Source organism: Ursus americanus, chromosome X (assembly GCF_024610735.1).
Source record: "Ursus americanus isolate L20-20 chromosome X, mUrsAme1.1.p, whole genome shotgun sequence".
Classification (NCBI taxonomy): Eukaryota; Metazoa; Chordata; class Mammalia; order Carnivora; family Ursidae; genus Ursus; species Ursus americanus.
This window is the reverse complement of record NC_142164.1, coordinates 105,500,937-105,519,277: the sequence shown is the minus strand read 5'-3', so window position 1 is coordinate 105,519,277 and position 18,341 is coordinate 105,500,937.

Sequence of the window (18,341 nt, the reverse complement as noted above, 5' to 3'; positions counted from 1 at the left end):
TTTTTTTCTAAGTACAGGATGGTACTGTAAATGTATTTTCTCTTCCTTATGATTTTCTTTTCTTAAGATTTTATTTATTTGAGAGGGAGTGCAAGCAGGGGGAGAGGCAGAGGGAGAGAGAGAATCCTCCAGCCTCAGGCTGCAGCTGAGATAGGACCCAGGCACAGTCTTCATCCTCTTACCTGGACCCACTTGCAGCATGAACGCGCTTTCTGGCATTTGCTTACTGATTTGCAATAGCAGCTTTTTGATTCAGACAATCTGGAATAAACGTTTTTGAAGGTCGTTTTAGTAAACAGTTGGAGAGTGAGTGTTCAGATAATGAGGGATCCCTGGGTGCGTTAAACCTTTACTGCGTGGCAGGCATAGGCCTGGGTGCTGGGTATATAGTAATCAACACAATAAATATGGTGCTGCCCTCATGGCCTTATAGCTAGTGAGAGAGAGAGGAAGACATTAAAGCAGCAAAGAAATAAAATGTATACCCCTGCAAAGTGTGATAAAGACTGAGAGGAAAATAACAGGATGCTTTTAGAGATAATAATGTAGGGATGGGAAAGGGGGCGGGGAGCCTTTCTGAAAAGGTAATATTTTATTTTTGTTTCTGTTTTTATGGAACATTTTGTTTTGAGTTTTCTATGGAAATGTTTAAAGAGCAAAAAAGTACCAAGAAGAAAATAACAGCCACCCACAGTTTCACCATCCAGAAATAACCTCGTACCACTTTAGCATTGTTACTTGCAATTACAGCTTGTAAAAGATCTCCCTCACTGCTGGTGGGAGCAGCGGATTCAGTGGAGAGCTCAGGGCAGCCTGGCTCAGTCTCCTGACTGGCTAAGGAGTAAAGGGGCTTGGGCGTGACTGAGTAAGTGGCTGAGGGGGAGGGAAGCAAATAGGATGGAGCCCATGTCTTTGGTGTAACCAAATGGGCAATGACGGTGTCATGAAGGAGCTAAGAAGGGGGGTGTGAAATAGGTTGGAGGTGGGGAAGGGAGACCAAGACTGCAGTAATTTTGAAGAGTCACGTGAAACACCTAAATGGAGCTGTGAAGTAGGCCACTGGATAAAAGATTCTGGGGCACAGAAGAGAGAGGATATATATTAGAGATGTTGTGTACAGATGCTATTTAAAGCAGGGGGGTGGAAGAGATCGCCTGGGAAGAAAGTTTAGAGAGAGAAGAAATGGGGTCAGGACTGAACCCCAAGAAAAGCCAACATGAAAATGAATGAGAGGAATAGTAACTGAGCTAAACGAAGGAAAATGACTAGCCCTGGGGGTAGGAGGAAAACCTGGTAAGTTCTGTGGTCGGCAGAACAGTGGCCCCGGAACATCCATGTCCTGATTCCTGCAACCTATGAAGCTTTACCTCAAATGGGCAAAGGGACTTTGCAGATGGAATTAAGGTTCTGGACTTTAGATGGGAGCACATCCTGGATTCCCAAATGGGCCTGGTGTAACCACATGGTTCCTTGAAGTAGAAGAGGGAGGCGATGGTAGAGGACGAGGCTAGAGAGAGTCAACGTGTAGAGAGACTTGATCCACCATTGCTGGCTTGGAAAATGGAGGAAGGGGCCGTGAGCCAAGCAAGGTACTCGAGCAGCCTCGAGATGCTGGCAGGTGCCCTCAGCTGCCAGCCCATGAGGAAGCGGCACCCTTGGCCCTACAGCCACAGAAAACTGAATTTTGCCTCCGACGTCCGTGAGCTCCAAGCAGATTCTTCCCCACAGCTTCTGGAAAGGAACCCAGCCAACACCTCAGTGTTAGCCTGAAGGGACCTGTGCCAGACTCCCACCTCCAAAACTGCAAGATAACACATTGCATTGTTTTAAGCCTCTAAGTTTGTGGTAAATTGTTACAGCATTTAGTGCTCAAACAATATTAGCTATTATTGTTATCCTTTTTGAGACTCACTGTTTAACCCATAAAAGCCAGGCTTCTCTTTCAGTGGGTGTGGTAACGTGAGAACTGCTTCTCTCATTTGTGACCTGGGGGAGTCCTTCCAAGGTTCACCAAACTATCCATAGCAGAGAGCATCGGGGGCGATGGTTGATGAGTCTCCCATTAGGTCAGCCTGTCTGAATTGGTCATGCAGTGCCCAGCTGATGGCCCAGGGATGCCACCTGCACTCTGCACAAGGTCTGCTGCAGTGTCGCTCCCTCAGTTCTATTTAGGCCATCTGTAGTCTGCTGGCAGAGGCCCTACCCCTCCCACCCCGTTACTGCCGCCTCCTCAGAGAAGCAGAGAGGAGTTGCATACAAAGTAACACAAGTGTTGAGACACTTTGTGCTCCCTGCCTAAATGTCAGGCTTTGACAACTATGCCTTCGCTATTGTTCTCCCGACATGGGTAATGTCATAGTTCCTGACAGCCGGAATCTACTCATCTGTTGGAGCCACCCAGGGACAGCTGCAGCCCCTTGTCTTGAGAAGCGCTTCTCAACCCTGGCTGCATGTTCAAAGCCACTGGGAAGTTTTTTGAAAATACTCCTATTTGGGCCCCATTCTAAAGCGAGTGAGCCAGGACCTCTGGGCGTGGGGCCTGGGCACAGGTACGTTTTGAAAGCTCTCTGGGTGACTCCAAAGTGCGGTGCTCTCGAAGAAGCATTTCCCTTTCAGTGCCGAGGGGGAGGGAGGCAGCCTCTCTACCAGGCATCTGTTAAAGCCTGAAGCCCACAGAGCTGATGGACAGAGCGTGCACATTGCAGAGATCATCCAGAGAGATCGGGAAGAGACATCCAAAGACAAACGTCTCCACGTTGGGGTGGAGGACTCAGCTGCAGCCACCTTGACTGGTGACACCGTGCTTGGGGTCGCCTGGGAGACTGGCAGGGCCTGAAGTTTGGAAGGCAAAGGTATTTCACTCTTTCTTTCATAAGCTTTATTCAGGAGGCTCATTTTTCTAGCTAAGCAAGAAAAGTTCATCGATTCTGGTTTCACAGCATGGCAAGAGAAATGCCCCGCTTAGGTCTTAGTCAGCTGGGGCTGCTGTAACCAAATCCCACGGACCAGTGGCTTCAACAACAGGCATTTATTTCTCACAGTTCTGGAGGCAGGGAGCCCATGATCAAGGTGCCAGCCCGGTGCGAACTCTCATGTCTTCGCATGACTAAAAGAGAAAGCTCTGGGGTCTCTTCTCCATATGTGGGCATGAATCCCATCGTGGGAGCTCCCCCGTTATGATTTCGTCTAAACCAACTTACCTCCCAGAGGCCTCCCCTCCTAATACCACCACAGTGGGTCTGAGGGCTTGAACACATGAACTTTGAGGGAACACATTTAGTCCATAGCACCATATTACCATACAGTTTCCTGAGAATCTATAAATTAAAATGATCAGTGTCCCGTAGGTACCTCCAGCAACCCAAGTAGCCAGAGCTTAATAAAAGTGGCAGGAAACCGTGGCTTTGGAGTCCTTGGCTAAGACTGACAGAGGACTGCTGTGGTACGCAGAATGCCCCCCCCAAAAGATGTCCGTGCCCTCATCTCTGGAACCCATGACTATGTTACTTTACCTGGCTAAAGGGGCTTTATAAGTGTAATGAAGGCTACAGGCCTTAAAATAAGGAGATTATCCTGTATTATCCAGGCAGTTCCAATCTAATCACATAAATCCTTAAAAGCAGAGAACCTTCTCTGGCTGGTAGCAGAAGAGACGCTGCAAGAGGGGAAGTCGGAGAACCTTGAAGCAGGAGAGAGACTCTGTGCCCCATCACCACAGTGAAAATGGAGGCGGCAACATGACAAGGATGTGACATCCTGAAGGAGCTGAGAGAGGTTCTCACACGACAGACAGCAAGGACACAGGGATCTCAACACTCAAACTACAAAGAAACTGAATTCTGCCAACAACCTGAAAGAGCTTGGGAGCAGAGTCTTGTCCAGGACGTCCAAAAAAGAGCTCAGGCTACCCAGCTTCTTGACCACAGCCTTGAGACCTAGACCAGAGGAAGCAGGCGCGCCCATCCAGATTTCTGACCTGCAGAACTATGAGGTGATACTTTCATATTGTTTCAAACTGCTAATTTACCGTGACTCCTCAAAGGCAACAAGAGAAAACTAATATAACTGCAAGACACATTCTGAACTATTGCCCCACTGATAAACAACTTCAGTGATGGGCGAGCACAAGCCACAAGATGAAAGATGCAAAACCAGGCAAGCTTTGGTGGTCAGTTCACCCCTGGAACATTTAGGCCGACTGTTGACTTGCCAAAGGTGAGCTGTGAGGATGGCAACTTGGATGAGATTCCTCTGTACAAAGTCCTCAAAGCACAGTAAAGGGAAATGCTGATGGGTGGCAGAAATTGCTATGCCTGGCCAGCCCTCCTGTAAAAATAGGATGCAGAGCTATGATGATTGAAAAAAAAATGTTCACAATGAAATGCATGATTTGGAAAAGAGGTTTAACTATCATCGAGACAATTTTCCCCTGTAATAGACCTATGAGAACAGTAGGGACTTCTGAGCAATCTATCTTGGTCATCTCCCCATGGATGTTATGTTAAGCAGCCAAACACACCCGCAGCCTTTATGTTCTCCTCAATTTCCCAGCAACAGATTTCTAGCTCCTAGCCAAGGGTCTCATTAGGAAATGTCTGCATTTTAGAATCATAGCATGATTCTCTAAAAGGCTTCCTTCTGGGCATATTTTATTAACTCCAACAACAGAAACCAACTCTACTTACCTTAAGCAGAAAATTAATTTATTGCAGTAATTTATCCAAAGGCTCACAGAATTAACAGGAAGGTTGGAGAATTGGCTCTGAAAGGGGGCAGGAAACAAAGGAAGCCCGGTAGTTGAATCCACTGCTAAAATTATATCATAGAAGAGTAGATTAAAGAAACCACATCTGAGCCACCAATGCTTTTACCCCTGACTCTGTCACCTCTGGATGCTGGCTCCTGTGCCTTTCCCTGCAAACAGTTCTGAACTATTCCCTCTTTCTGTCTCCAGATCCAAAGTCCCGAGTGGAAGGATTTAATTTTTCTCAGCTTAGATAATATGCAAAAAAAAAAAAAAGAGTCCAGCTACCAAGAGTCAGTAAAAGCACGTTTTCATTTCCCTAGTAGTAGGTGGGACTGTTCTTCCAAGATTCACACAGCACGCCATTCCTCAGACATGAGAAAGGGTGCAAGGTGGAGAGGGTTCTCCACCCCTTTCGTTGTCCGATGTTGGACTGAAGGCTCATTTTTGTGTGTGTCTGAAAAAAAAATACACACGAACACACACACACACATTCCGCCCTTCAAATAATGCAACCTACTCGATTCCCAAAGAAAATAACCCAGTATTTCCTCAGTTACTTCTGTCCCCCTGTCCAGGGTGTCCTAGGGATATCCAGTTCTGTCTTAATTCCTTCTCAAACCCCCCCCCGCCCTGTGCAAAGTACAGGGCAATCACTTAAAATGCGTAAATGTATACATGGCACAGTGAGGAAGAGAATCTGGGTAGAGGCTCTGGTCCTTGTTTCTGTACCTGATCTTGAGGTATTTATACAACTTCCCTCCTCTGTTACTCCTTCATGTTCCCATTACCCTCAACCCCGCTGTGGCTGGCTGTGGCAGTATGCTGATAAATGTTTAACCATCAACTCTCTGGGAAAAAAAATATTCGTTGTAAATTTTACTGATATAAAGGATGTTTAGCACAATTTACAAATGATAATAAAATATGCAACGTTCTTTATTGTAAATTCCGTATTGCCGGTTGATTGTCAAAGCTTAGGTTTTTTAGGGGCGCCTGGGTGGCTCAGTCGGTGAAGCATCTGACTCTTGATCTCAGCTCATATCTTGATCTCAGGGTCGTGAGTTCAAGCCCAATGTTGGGCTCCACACTAGGTGTGGGGCGTACTTAAAAAAAAAAAAAAAGCTTAGGGCTTTTTGGAATGTTTCGTTGGTTTTTGGGTTTTTTTTGGTTTTGTTTGTTTGTTTGTTTTACCAACCTGTAGTTGCAATTCAACCATGATTTGACAAAACCAGACTACAAATGAAGGTTTGATTACTACTCCTGCTCGGCCAAGAAGGTGCTCAAGTCATTAATAAGTGTAGTTCTGACATAGATATTGGTTGATAATTCTGTTTGCATTAACAAGGAAAATGGCAGGAAAAAATGAAGATACATGAGAGAATTTCATTTGTTCATCAGTGACATGAGCAACTGCTTTACTGAATCAAAAAAGTTTTGAAATAGAAGACTATTTCCTCAGATTTTTGTGATATATATGCCAATCATCTAGAATTTTAAATTTTATCTCTACATGTGATAAATATTTTTAGACTAAGTCATCATTAGTTATTTGCACAATTCATCAAAATGACATAAATATAAATACTGATAATCATAAAACAAAATGGCAAATTTTAATGGAAATTGCATATCTTAGTAACATGGGGGGGCCAATTTTTAAAAACCCATTCACATATCTGTGGATGAATATGAATGAGGCAGCGTTCAGCAACAATTGAACAATTTATTTCTGTTTTTTCATTGTTAGAGATGTAAGTCCTGAGAAATCTTGCTCACATAAAGAAGTATATAGAAATGGAGCAATTCTGTCCCTCAATTTGTTGAAGTCTTTCCAAGTATGTGCTACATGTTACTTAGCGATCTAGCAACAGATATCATTTTCAATGATGTAGCAGCTCCCAGCTCATAGGTTCTTCACTTTTATCAAAAGCAAAGAATTAGAACTGTACGACTTGAGAAATAAATTGTCATCTACTCTTGGCATCATTTACTTCCCCCATTCCTGAGAGTATACTTAAAAGATACTACTGTGACTTACAACACAACTGTTAATGTTACTTGTTGCCCTTTCTGCAACAGTAGTCTCGCTTATTAGCCTTTATACTCCAAAAAGTTTAGCAAATGCTTTTAACTGTTTGTTGTTACAGTATTATTTATAAAGTATTTTTATATTGCCATGTCCTTTATTTATATTTTCATCAAAAGCTTGGAACTACAGCTTTGTTTAGCTCATTCAAGTTTTGGAAAATGTCTGCCATCTCATCAGTATGGGAAAGCCCATTCTCATTGTCAAACCAGTTCATCAAATCATATTTGCCTCTGTCTTTTTCCCTGTGACATCTCACACTGACGTGGACTTCTCACAGTGTGGTGGTCTCAAGGTAGTTGTCTTCTTACAGAGAGGCTGTCTTCCAAGAGGTGGGAAGCAGGAAGTGCCCGGCCAGTAAAGGGTTACACATAAAACTGGTATGGTATCGCTTCTGCCCTGTTCTGTGATCAGAGCAGTCACAGAACCCACCCAGATTCCAGGGGGTAGAGAAATAGACTCTACCTCTTCCTGGCGAAGTATCAAGTATCGCTGTTGGGATGGGAGATACTGCATCCATCCTTGGAAAAGAAAACCAGTCTGCCACAGCCTGTTTCTGAGAATGTATTTCACCCATACTTAGGAACTGAGGCAACAATCAGGAATGGGTTCCCATAGGCTTTGCCATGAGGTGAACTCCATTTACTTTCCAACCATTCTGACTGATGGGCCATGGTAACTTTGATGGGCCAAGGAATTAGTGCATCTTAGAGACAGTGTCCTTTAATCCCCCAGACATGTATGCGTTTCCCTTTTCCCAGTGCATGTTTCCAATGGTAAACCATTGAATATCTCTGATGAGTGCCAGAAGGAATATCCAAGAGGTGCTGGGGAGGTCTTTCTCCGTTCTTCAAGGAGCTCTGGTCTAGAAGGGGAGTGACTCAGGTTGTAGAATGTGTGAGAGGCCTCAACTAGGTATTTTTATTTTTTGACCCATGTCTAACCTCTGTTAACCAGATAAGGAGTTTTGTTGTTGTTTTAAAAGTTAAATAGTGCCTTAGTAGACTACCCAAGATCTTCAGACCTGGTGATCCCGTGATCAATCCATTACTGCCAAAGATCCTCATGGCTCAGAGTCTTCTGATTCCTGCTCTGGTAACCACGATCATCTTGCTTCTGGTGGTGAAGTAGGGTCCCCTGGCCTTTGTCACTCTGACGTATTCCTAACACATGGGTATCAGGAAGCCATTTCTACATATCACCTCCTGTCAGTAATTCTGGCCTACAGAGAAGCAGCTCTCTCCTCACCAATTTATTTCTCAAGGCTGTGGGGAGGGGGTTGTCTTCTGGGGGTTCTCAAGTGACATCATTAGTGGAAACATAAATGAATCAACACAAGCTTTAGTATGTCTGTAAGTCTTTCGAATCCTTGCAAAAGAATTTCTTGGATCTCAGCCTCATTTATGTTGAGCCACAACTGACTCCAGGTTTTAGTCAACCACTCAAGTGAATTCTTAGAAATATTTTCAGCCTTTCAAGCTAGCCTACTAGCTCCAGAATCTCTGGGAAGTGGCCCCATATTGATTAATTCAGCCCAAAACAAAGTTGTGCTCTTCCGTCTTTGGTCTAGTACCCTCATTTCTACATATTCCCTGGATTTTTGCCAGTTTTAAGTGAACAGCCTGCAATTATTTTGGTGTGTACGTCTTCTTGTTCTGGAGTGACTTGATGATTGGCCACCAGAACATGCTGGTCTGATTCTAGTGGTGGGAAGTGTAGAGGGTGAGAACTGGTTTTCTACTGCATTACTTCCTTTAGGAAGCTGGGAGACAAAACCACATAGTCATTCAGGGGAAAGTTGAAAGGATTACTAGCTAGTGACAGGAGATTAGGTACTAAATAGTATGGACATCTGTGAAGAATACAGGAATAGTGGACGTAGCCTACCTCTAGGCTAAGGCAGAACACCTAAGGAAGGAACAAATCTGAAAGAGGCTTCATCCGCCGAGGCTGAGATTCTGACCTTGATAGAGAGTCAGGCTGTAGTCCTGGAATGCAGACAAGTTCTCTGAGGTGCCACGGAATACATATGGCAAGCTGGAAACCAACTGCTGGGACGTCAGTGAGACTCACTCAGAGGCTCCCTATTGAGATGCTGGTGCCACTTGCTGGGAAACTGCCAGCAGGCATGCATGGCCACTTGCTGGATGGAGAGTACCCCTGCGTGTCTTGTGCTTCACTGGCTGCTGCATGCTGAAGATACAAGAAACGGCCCATGAGCATCAGGGGGGAAAAGCCCCTTCCTCCTGCCCTGGCCTCACAGTTCCCGTCCACTGCCAACACTTAACACCATGCGAGAGGGCAAAGGAGAAATGCTTACCAAGGGTCTGGCTGTAGAAGACAATGAGTGGATAAATGGGTAATTGGCATGAGAATGACCTCACCAAGCAAAGGACTGCCCCCCAACAATCCCTTGATGTTAACTGGACCTACAACCAATGATCCTGCCATCTTTTCAATTATATTTTCCCTCTGGTTCTCATTGCCCTTTTTTGTTCAGCTTCATTTGTCTGGTCAACCCTTTCATTTCCCTGCCCTGGTTAAACACAGCTCTGCCTGGTCCATCGCTGTACTCACATGAGTACATGTGAGTCCATCATGTGACTGGATGGCTGGAATAAGGGTACTAAACAAAGTAAGTTGTAACATAAGAGGTGATGGTCAGAGAGTGGATATTTGAATCTGAGATTATTGAGGAATTGTAGTTTTTAGTAATAATAATATAAGGTCTCTATATGACCATGAGAATGAGTGGCTCAGGTGGGGCAGACAACCAGAGAGAGGTCAAGGATCTGAAAAGCTAGGATATAGGAAGGAATACGCAAATACATATACTTCCTATACGTAAATCCTCAAGAAATAAAACAGTGCTAAAGAGAGCAATAGAGAGCCAGGACACAAAATCTTCAAGGACTAAGGGAGGGGGGACAAGGGCACAAGGAGGGCCAGTGGGAATGTAGTCTGATGACAGGAGATTCAAACTGAGGGGGAGGGGGGGCTTGAGAAAGGAGGGAAGTGGGAGGGAAATGGTCTGGAACTGGTCATGAGGAGCAAAGAAGACATCTACCCATCTCCATGTTCTGTACTATGTGAAAGATGAAAGTAAAAATAAAAACAGCCACCATTTGTGAGGGAGGAATAGGAAGCAGTGTCCTCTGGAGAAAGCCAGGTTTTCATTACAACGTGCCCTGTACTCCATTAGGGAGCGCTGTGCTCAGGGTTTGTTCAGAAAAGGGATTGCGGACAGAGGAGGTTTTCCTGATTACCAACTAGGGGTTACAGAGGGCACTTCAATGGAGGTAGGGAGGGCTGGGAGGTGGAAACTGAATAGGGGATACGCAGAGCCCTGTGGGACTCAAGCAGAGAATAGGAGGGTGGCATGTTAGTCTGGGCTTCTTGGAATGAAGGAGGGGAAGGAAATTTAGGACACAATGAGACTAGCCCTGGTGGTTGTAAGGTAGATGATGGTGAAAGGGTCCATGTTAGGGGAAGGTGAGAAAGATGGAGGCCTACAGCTGCTTGCCTCTTCTCTCCTGCCAGGAGGAAAATGATCCCACCTCTTGGGGGAGGGTTTCACTCTTGACGCTGCCAGTGGAGATGCGCCAGTCCGAGGAGGAATGAGTCTTCAGTGAGGACATTATTCCGAGTGACCATAGATAATTAATTTGCTGGGTTTCCAGTGGCTGCCACAGTCCCTTACCACTGCCTTCAGACCCGACGAGGACAAATAACTCATTCCAGATAACTTCTATTTCTCTAAGGCTATTTTTTACAAGTTCATGCCCAGATGGCAATTTCTGTACGAGTCAAGGTTTCTGACTGCACGCAGTAACCACTGACCCATCACTGGAAGGATATTGGGAGTGCTAGAGAAACAGAGAGGAGGAGAGGAGGAGTAAGTGTGACAGAACTATCACCAAATCATGCCATAGAAAAGTTTGGTTAGGACACCAGTGTACAAGTGCCCAGTACTCAGCCTTGCCTCAGGCAGTGCCACCATCAGACTGGGCAGGCTGCTTCCATCAATCTGTAATGAGATCTAAATAAATTCTGAACTGTCCACTGCTCCTTTTGCCATACTCAAATGACCTGGCTTCACGCATGTGCCCAAGCTCTGCCTCTCCATGGAGGCAAGTATCTGTCCTTTCTGTAGAGGGAGGAAGGGAGAGATACAGAATGACTGAACCTCTAAATGTAAGAAGTGAGTCCATTTGCTGGTCAAACAGGAAAATCTATTCCGGCAAATAACTCACAGTTTCTCATATTCATCTCCACAGAAGAATGGTCCTTCTACTAGTCGAAATAAGGTTCAGCTGTGAGTAACAAAAACCTCAAAGTACAAGAAAGTGGCTTCGTTTCCTTCCCTCAGAAATGTAGGTGGTCCAAGAAGAGTGTGGTGGCTCTGTGGGCTCCCGTCATCACAGCTTCCACTGCATGGCCCAGGACGGCTTCTGCTGCTCCTGCCATTGCATCTGCAATGCAGCTGGAAGGAAGGAGGAAAAGGGGAGAAAGAGGCAGCTGACTTCTCCCTTCAGGGATACTTTGCAGGAATTATAAACACTGCTTTTGCTTAATTTTGTCCTGGGGCCCCAGTGAGCTGCGGAAAGGGTGGCTGTGCAGGTAAAGTTTAGAGATTTTATTGCTGAGGAAGAGGGGGAAGAATGAGTACTGAGGGATCCCTAGTGCTCTCTGCCACTTCCAAGACATTTTTACATTTGGCAGCCATGAAACTGCCTTCTGTCTTTCCTGGACTCGCAGCGCCCTGACTCGCCATGGCCTGGAAGCTACTCAGTGGAAAGGATTTGCTTGCCATCCTTCAACCTCAGGCTTTCTCAGGACCTCATATACCGATCTACTCAACCGCATTTCCACCGCAGGTGCTTTCACTCCTGATTGCTTTGGGATGGTCTTACCTCCTTTGCCAGTTTCCCTGCAGAGCCTAGCAGCCCACCAAATCAGCGATACCGAGTACATATTGCATTCAAGTTCTCTTTCTCTCTTGCTCTTTTTATCACTCTATCCAAGGGAGCTTTCTTATTGAACTGATCCTTAAGCCCCAAGTCGTGTACAGTTTTGCAGTGACATAAACAAGAATGACAAAAAGTCAAGGGTGCTTTGGGGCTTAACCATGAGGATATTTTATTGCACGGTTCAAAAAATTCTAATAGATGAAACTGCGTTTACAGAAAAGAGAAATCTGGGTCTGATCTGTTTTTCTAGGGACACATCCATCTATTTTAAAGATAAAAACAAGCTTTCATCGTTATAGTAATCTTGTATGTTAATTACATATGGAGACCAAATAACATTAATCATGTAGTAATTATCTATATTTATGTAGATATACTTACTTACATGTTTATTTATATAGATATATGTTTAGTTACTATAGATAGATATATGCCTTCCTGGCTTTATATCATTATGATGAAAATACAGTTTGAAAAATATACAGGAGGGGAGATGGGGGAGGGTTGTGAAATTAATTGAGATAAGATGTCCTATAGAATTTCTATTTTTTTTAAAGATTTTTATTTTATTTATTTATTGGACAGAGAGAGAGCCAGCCAGCGAGAGAGGGAACACAGGCAGGGGGAGTGGGAGAGGAAGAAGCAGGCTCCCAACGAAGGAGAGCCTGATGTGGGGCTCGATCCCAGAACGCCGGGATCACGCCCTGAGCCGAGGGCAGACGCTTAACGACTGAGCCACCCAGGCGCCTCGAGAATTTCTATTTTAAAATGATTTTCATCATCAGTATGTTTCAAAATATAGGGGGGGAAAAAGAGAAAGAAAAGGATGCTACTCCCCTATCCCTGTGTTTGACCCTTCACTCATTTGTAGTGGGAAAATACCAGGAATGATTCACTCTCTGAATCAAAGTAATGATGGATACTTAGCCAAGTCACATCTTCAGTAGAAAATGTGTCTGTGATCTACAATAATATTTTTATGTTTTTACCATTTGTATGTAGAAGTCGTAACAGGCCCTGGGCTTGTACATTTCAGCACAAATGACTCAGCTTCCATCCTGCCAATCACCGTGTGCTTTTGTCCGGGGCTTTCCCGGACTTGGTCTGCTGCTGCTGCAGTCGGCCCTCAGTCAGTGATGGATGGGAGTTGGCATAAATACCCCAGCTCCCTTGTTCAAACTGCGATCACTCTGGGCCGTGTATTCTCTTCAGACCCCCCGAGCTTCCCCTGTAAAGTTAAGCTTGAGTTACCCATAGTCATAAGTGGCTTCTCAGCCTCCCTCCTCAGCTGCCTTCTGGGCCTTACGTCACCTGCCCAGACCCCTCCTGGTGTCTCCTTCTCCACCCAAACAAGGTACCTTCGCTTGAATCTTGTCTAGGAAAAGAAAGGAAGACCGAGCAAACCAAAAAGAATGCTTATTGATGTGCTTACTACCCTGAATATTTGCCTAAATCACAATTTTTGATTTAGAGGAATCTGGATTATGGGGAATTTAAATTAAGTCCAAATGATCTGATCACGACTTAAATCACAAGCGATATAGATTCATCTTAAATCACTGCTGGTAATTGCTCCCTGTAATTTAGCACTGTGTATACTGGTCACATACTGCCCTCAATATCCCTCTCCAACACAGTCTTCACTGCTCTTGTTTGAAAGAGTCTGGGTGAAGGAACTCCACAATGCAGTGTTCTTCCCTCCAGTAGGGCCTGGCCCTGCACTGAATTGAGGCTCACTGCCTATTGATTTGGCTGTCGTTTTAGTTTTGAAAACACATGCAGCATTTTAAGTGATTGTTACTCTAATAGAGCAGCCAGGATTTAAATGCAGATCAATCTGGGTTCAGAGACCGAGCTCCTAACTGGGTGCAGAACTGTGGAGCTGGCCTCTGAAAGGAGGAGGGAGGGCTGCTCCAAGCTGCTCTGTGGGCTGTGGCTGTGTTAATCTCACTGGAGTAAGGAGAGCAAATAAGGGATTAAGAAAGGGCTGGTGCCTGAGTCACCCCAGGGCAGTTCCAGGTCACATGCGCATCAAGGCTATGTGACATTTAGATGTCTCCGCTCACCCCAAGCCAGATTATCTTTTAGTCCTTGCTTGGCTCCCCACATGCACTTGGAAGCTCTTACGCATCCTCCTTACCCTTCAGAAAAAATAGATGATGAGTGTTCGATTGTGCACAAAACAGGCTTCCCCTGCTCAGCCAGACCTCAGGGAAGCCACAGAATCTTCTTCAGTGACCTGACTCCGGGGCTCTAGAAGCAAACGCTCTCTTTCCTTTCTTCTCTGTCCCTCTCTCATTTTCTCTTTCTCATTATCTCTCCCTCCTTCCCTTCTACACACCTTTTTCTTTACTACTTTGTAAGCAGCAAGAAAGCCCTGAGCCTTCAAAGCACGGTCTTAGCCACGTCTTTGGGTAAAGCATGTGACGCCGGGCCACCCCTCAGACATTCTTTGCATCTCCCACCTCTCTGACCCACCCACCTTGCGTCTGGGTCTCTGCAGAGCTCTTAGTACGTCAGTTATCACGCCCAATGAGTCAGGTCTACCAAGAAGAGTCAGTTGTCCTAAAAATCTGATTCCCAGAACCACAGCAAGTGATTTCAGCTAATTTATTGGGATCAAAAGTTGGCAAATAACCATGATGTCTGAGGACAAGAAACTGTTACATAATCATCCTTCGGCGGAGACAATGGGGTCACATGTTTGCCCGTCTAATCACTGATCAGGGACATGTTTGATTGCAGATAATGTGCTCGCTGGCCCACAACTTAATTACTGAGTGTCTGAATCAACGAAGCTTTCAGATGTAGGTCTTGCCTAATGGTGCATCTGTTAGAGATCATTGCCTCCGTTCGGCCTCTAAACTAAAGGTCTGGGGGATACAATGGGTCATTGCCTGCGCTGTTCTCCATGACCTCTCACTGAAAAACATGCCAATTCCCACGGTTTATTTTTCCAGCCAGCAATAGGTGCTCTTGTTTATATCCAGGGCCAAATGGAAGGAATGACTCCAGGGGTACAGATATTGGTAAAGCCTCTGGTGGACGCACACTCTCCAAGGAAATTAATGCCACAGTCATTTCAGCATATCTGCAGCCAGAGTCCAGTTATCCAGATGGGAAGGTTCCAGAGCACAGAGAAGAGGGAGTTCCTTTCCCAGCTGATAAAGAAAATACATTGGGAAAAGTCTAGGGAAATAAGCAATAAGTAAAGTAGGGCCAAAATGTTCAGTCTGTGGGTTGGGGTCCCAGCAGTCGACCAGGATCTAACTACAGAGTATGGAGCCCAGTGTGTCTCATTAAGGGACGTCTCTCCTGGCTTTTCCCTCCATTCCAATTTCGCACTCCACATGGTTTACCTGGATTCCAAATAAAGCTCCCAACCCTCCCCCTCCTCAGCCATCATTTTCACCACCACTGTGCCTGGTGATGACTTCAAGATTTGGAAAAAAAAGAAGTTTGGGGTGTGGTTTTTTTTTTGTTGTTGGTGGTGGTGTTTTTTGTTTGTTTATGATTTAAGGAGTCTTGGTCTATACACAATTATTTAATCACTAAGGACAAGTATGCCAGTTTCCTTGCCTGCAAATTTAAATAAATTCTGCATGCCATGTTAAAGAAATTATAATAAAGATGGATTCACCCAGATTTTAGAACGCTAAGGAAATGCCTAATTTCCAAGATTGAGCAAAAATGTCCATGCCTTCATGGGTGTCCAGCCCCCTAGGAGTTGAGGTATTTTCTTTGGCTTCTTCAAATGTTCGTCACCTCCCACTGAATGCAGGAAAGCTCAGCTCAGGCTGGGTGAGGAGGGTGAGAGTTGCCTGAGCCCAAGAATCTTTCTTTGTGTGGTCAGAGTCAGAAGACATGGTATAAAACAAAGCCAAAAAAAAAATATATGAGTAAGGCACGAAACCTCCCCCTTTTTTTTTCTTTTAATTAAAGCTGTAAAGCAGTGTGGCTTGGGTGAGTGTGTGCATTGAACGTTGATGTGTTTCAGAATGCTTCTGAACAAATTCCTCCAGGACCCTGTCCTGTATAGTGCACCACAGATGTGTGAGCAATATTAAAAGCAAGAATCGCTTCCAGAGAAGCCTAGAATTCTCATTTTGTTTGTCTAGAGACTATAAGCAGCCCACACTGAGGTAAAGTCCTGCCTGCACCCCCCCACCATTGCTCCGCCCAACTCAGGATCACATTTGGAAAATTAGGTTGTAGAGTGCAGACCTGCTTTTGTTTTGTAGCTCATCTGCAGGCCTCTGAAGCCCAAAGGGAAAGCCCCTTTCCCTGTGGAATCTGCATCTTGAATATATCCTCACTGAACCAGGGGAAGAGCTGGTCAGAAAAAAAGTGCCTTGTTATCTGTTGGTGCAGTCTCACCTAGTCAAAGGTAGCACTGAATTATTTTGCACAGAAGTCAAATGTTATAGGAGTGATTTTTCTCCTTTAATACACAAACATTGGGTTGAAGGATATGAGGCCAAGTGCATCCCAGAATCCAAAAATGATTGCTTAATTGAGGTTGTTTTTCTTTCTCTGAAGAACACCTTTAGGTGATGGTGGTGTTAAAGCTGTAATCTTATTTTACAGCTGAATCCCCTCTTTTATAATCAGCATATATATATATTTTGACAGTGTGATTTGCCTTCCGTGCAGAATCTAAGCAGGTTTGGTCATTTGCTTAGAGAAAAAATGAACTCAGTATATGGCCTTGAATGGCTTTCTTCACCTAGCAACATGCAGGCGGGTCATGTTCTCTCCAAGTGGTGGTTCTGTGCGGGGCCTGTTGACTGTATACACAGTCGTGTCTGAACGTTATAGTAATATATCCTCTCCTTTAGAGAAGCGCAGAAATGTCATAATGGTATGTGAGGCCGGAAACTAGCTGTGGGCCACATTGATGTCTACATTCAGCAGCAGGTTAAAATCCCAAGGGAACATCAATTACCAGGTTAAATGCGGTTTCTATTTCAAGCTAGATTGCAAAGCACTGGGTAATGCCACATGCCTTCAAGGGGGAACTAGTTATAATTGATCAACCTGAGGTTCTTGAGTCCAGATGAGCCCTGTTCTCATTCCTCGTGAGCCTTTCCATGTCTTATCTCAGAGGAGGGAGCCCTAATTCTAGGTCAGCCCAAGAACGTCAGAGTGGTAGCTTCATGGGATGGTACGTTCAGATTAGTAGTGTTCCTTATCAAAAATGAGAGGCTTGTTGTAAATCCTCTAGCTGTTCTAGTTAGAAATGAGGGATCCGTTTGAGTAATTATCACCCCCCACGTCCTGGGCCTAACTTTTAAAATTCTAGTTTGTCATTCAGCTACTCAGGAAGTAACCTTGGAAGCAAAGCCAATTACCTTCCAATCTGCGCTCTTAAAATGTAAAGATCATACCAAAAAAATGAGTGGTTGAGAAGACTTTGGAGAGCCCCGCTTATTCCAGATGGCTTCTGCTCCAAAGGGAGAAGCTTCCCAAGTGTCTCACACAGTCCTGAATGCCACTGGGCCTTCTCTTTCACTCACTCAAGCACAGTATAGGAAAATCCCATACGGGGAGGGAGCGAGGACAGGGGATGTGGTGGGGGTGTTGGAAGCAAGGTGATCTTCTGGGTGAATGTGCTGTGCCCCTCCCAGCACTTAGCATCAAGCCTGCCACAGAGTAGGCAGCCAGGCAGTGTGGGCAGAGCGACTGTGATCACACTCGAACATCCCCACCTGTCAGCAGAACATCTGACACTCGTACCACTTACAGCACTTGTACTAAAAACGCTATTGTACCTTATGCTTTACTTTAATTGCTCAAACTGATGTCATTCCTAGTTTTGTTCTCTCTCTCCTAATGAACCTTCAACTACTTGTATCTTATTTCTTCCCCATGGAAAAGTTGCATAATAATTGGTCGATTACAAATGTGTAAGATAAATAAGGCTGTTTCAACGTGATACACGGGTTTTTAAAGGGCCATTTAGCATGAAGCATGTGAATTTTTTTTAAAATAACTTCACTGGAAATAAACTGTCTTTTCCTACATTATACATGCTGGCCAATGAATGATAGGATGTGGAACTTGCTAAATCCCAAATACGGTGAATTTGCACCTTAACAAAATAAAATACATAGTAAATTAAAAGCTCTCCATAAATCCTCTGAATTTGTCTGATGCCTCTGGTCTGTATTATGCTGCACATTTGACTTGGGAGACTGCAGGAAAATTTGAAGACAGTTTTTGTAACATCCAACCAGAATGTCATTTTGAAACTGAACATGGATCATTTATAAATAAACAAAGGGAATACTGAGATTTAAAAAAAAAAAAACAAACCCTACCCAACTACCCTAATTAGGAAGGCGCGGAATGGCCCGAGGCAACACAATGCCATATTATTTAGGACCTGTTCTGCTGACAGAGGATTAGGCTGGCAGGTTTCGTTCTGACTGATATTCTCCTGCCGTGCATCTATATTAGATTTAGATCGCCAGGCTGAGCCACAGCCCGGAGAGCTACCTGGGACCGACAACCAGATGGCCACCGTTTCAAGAAAACC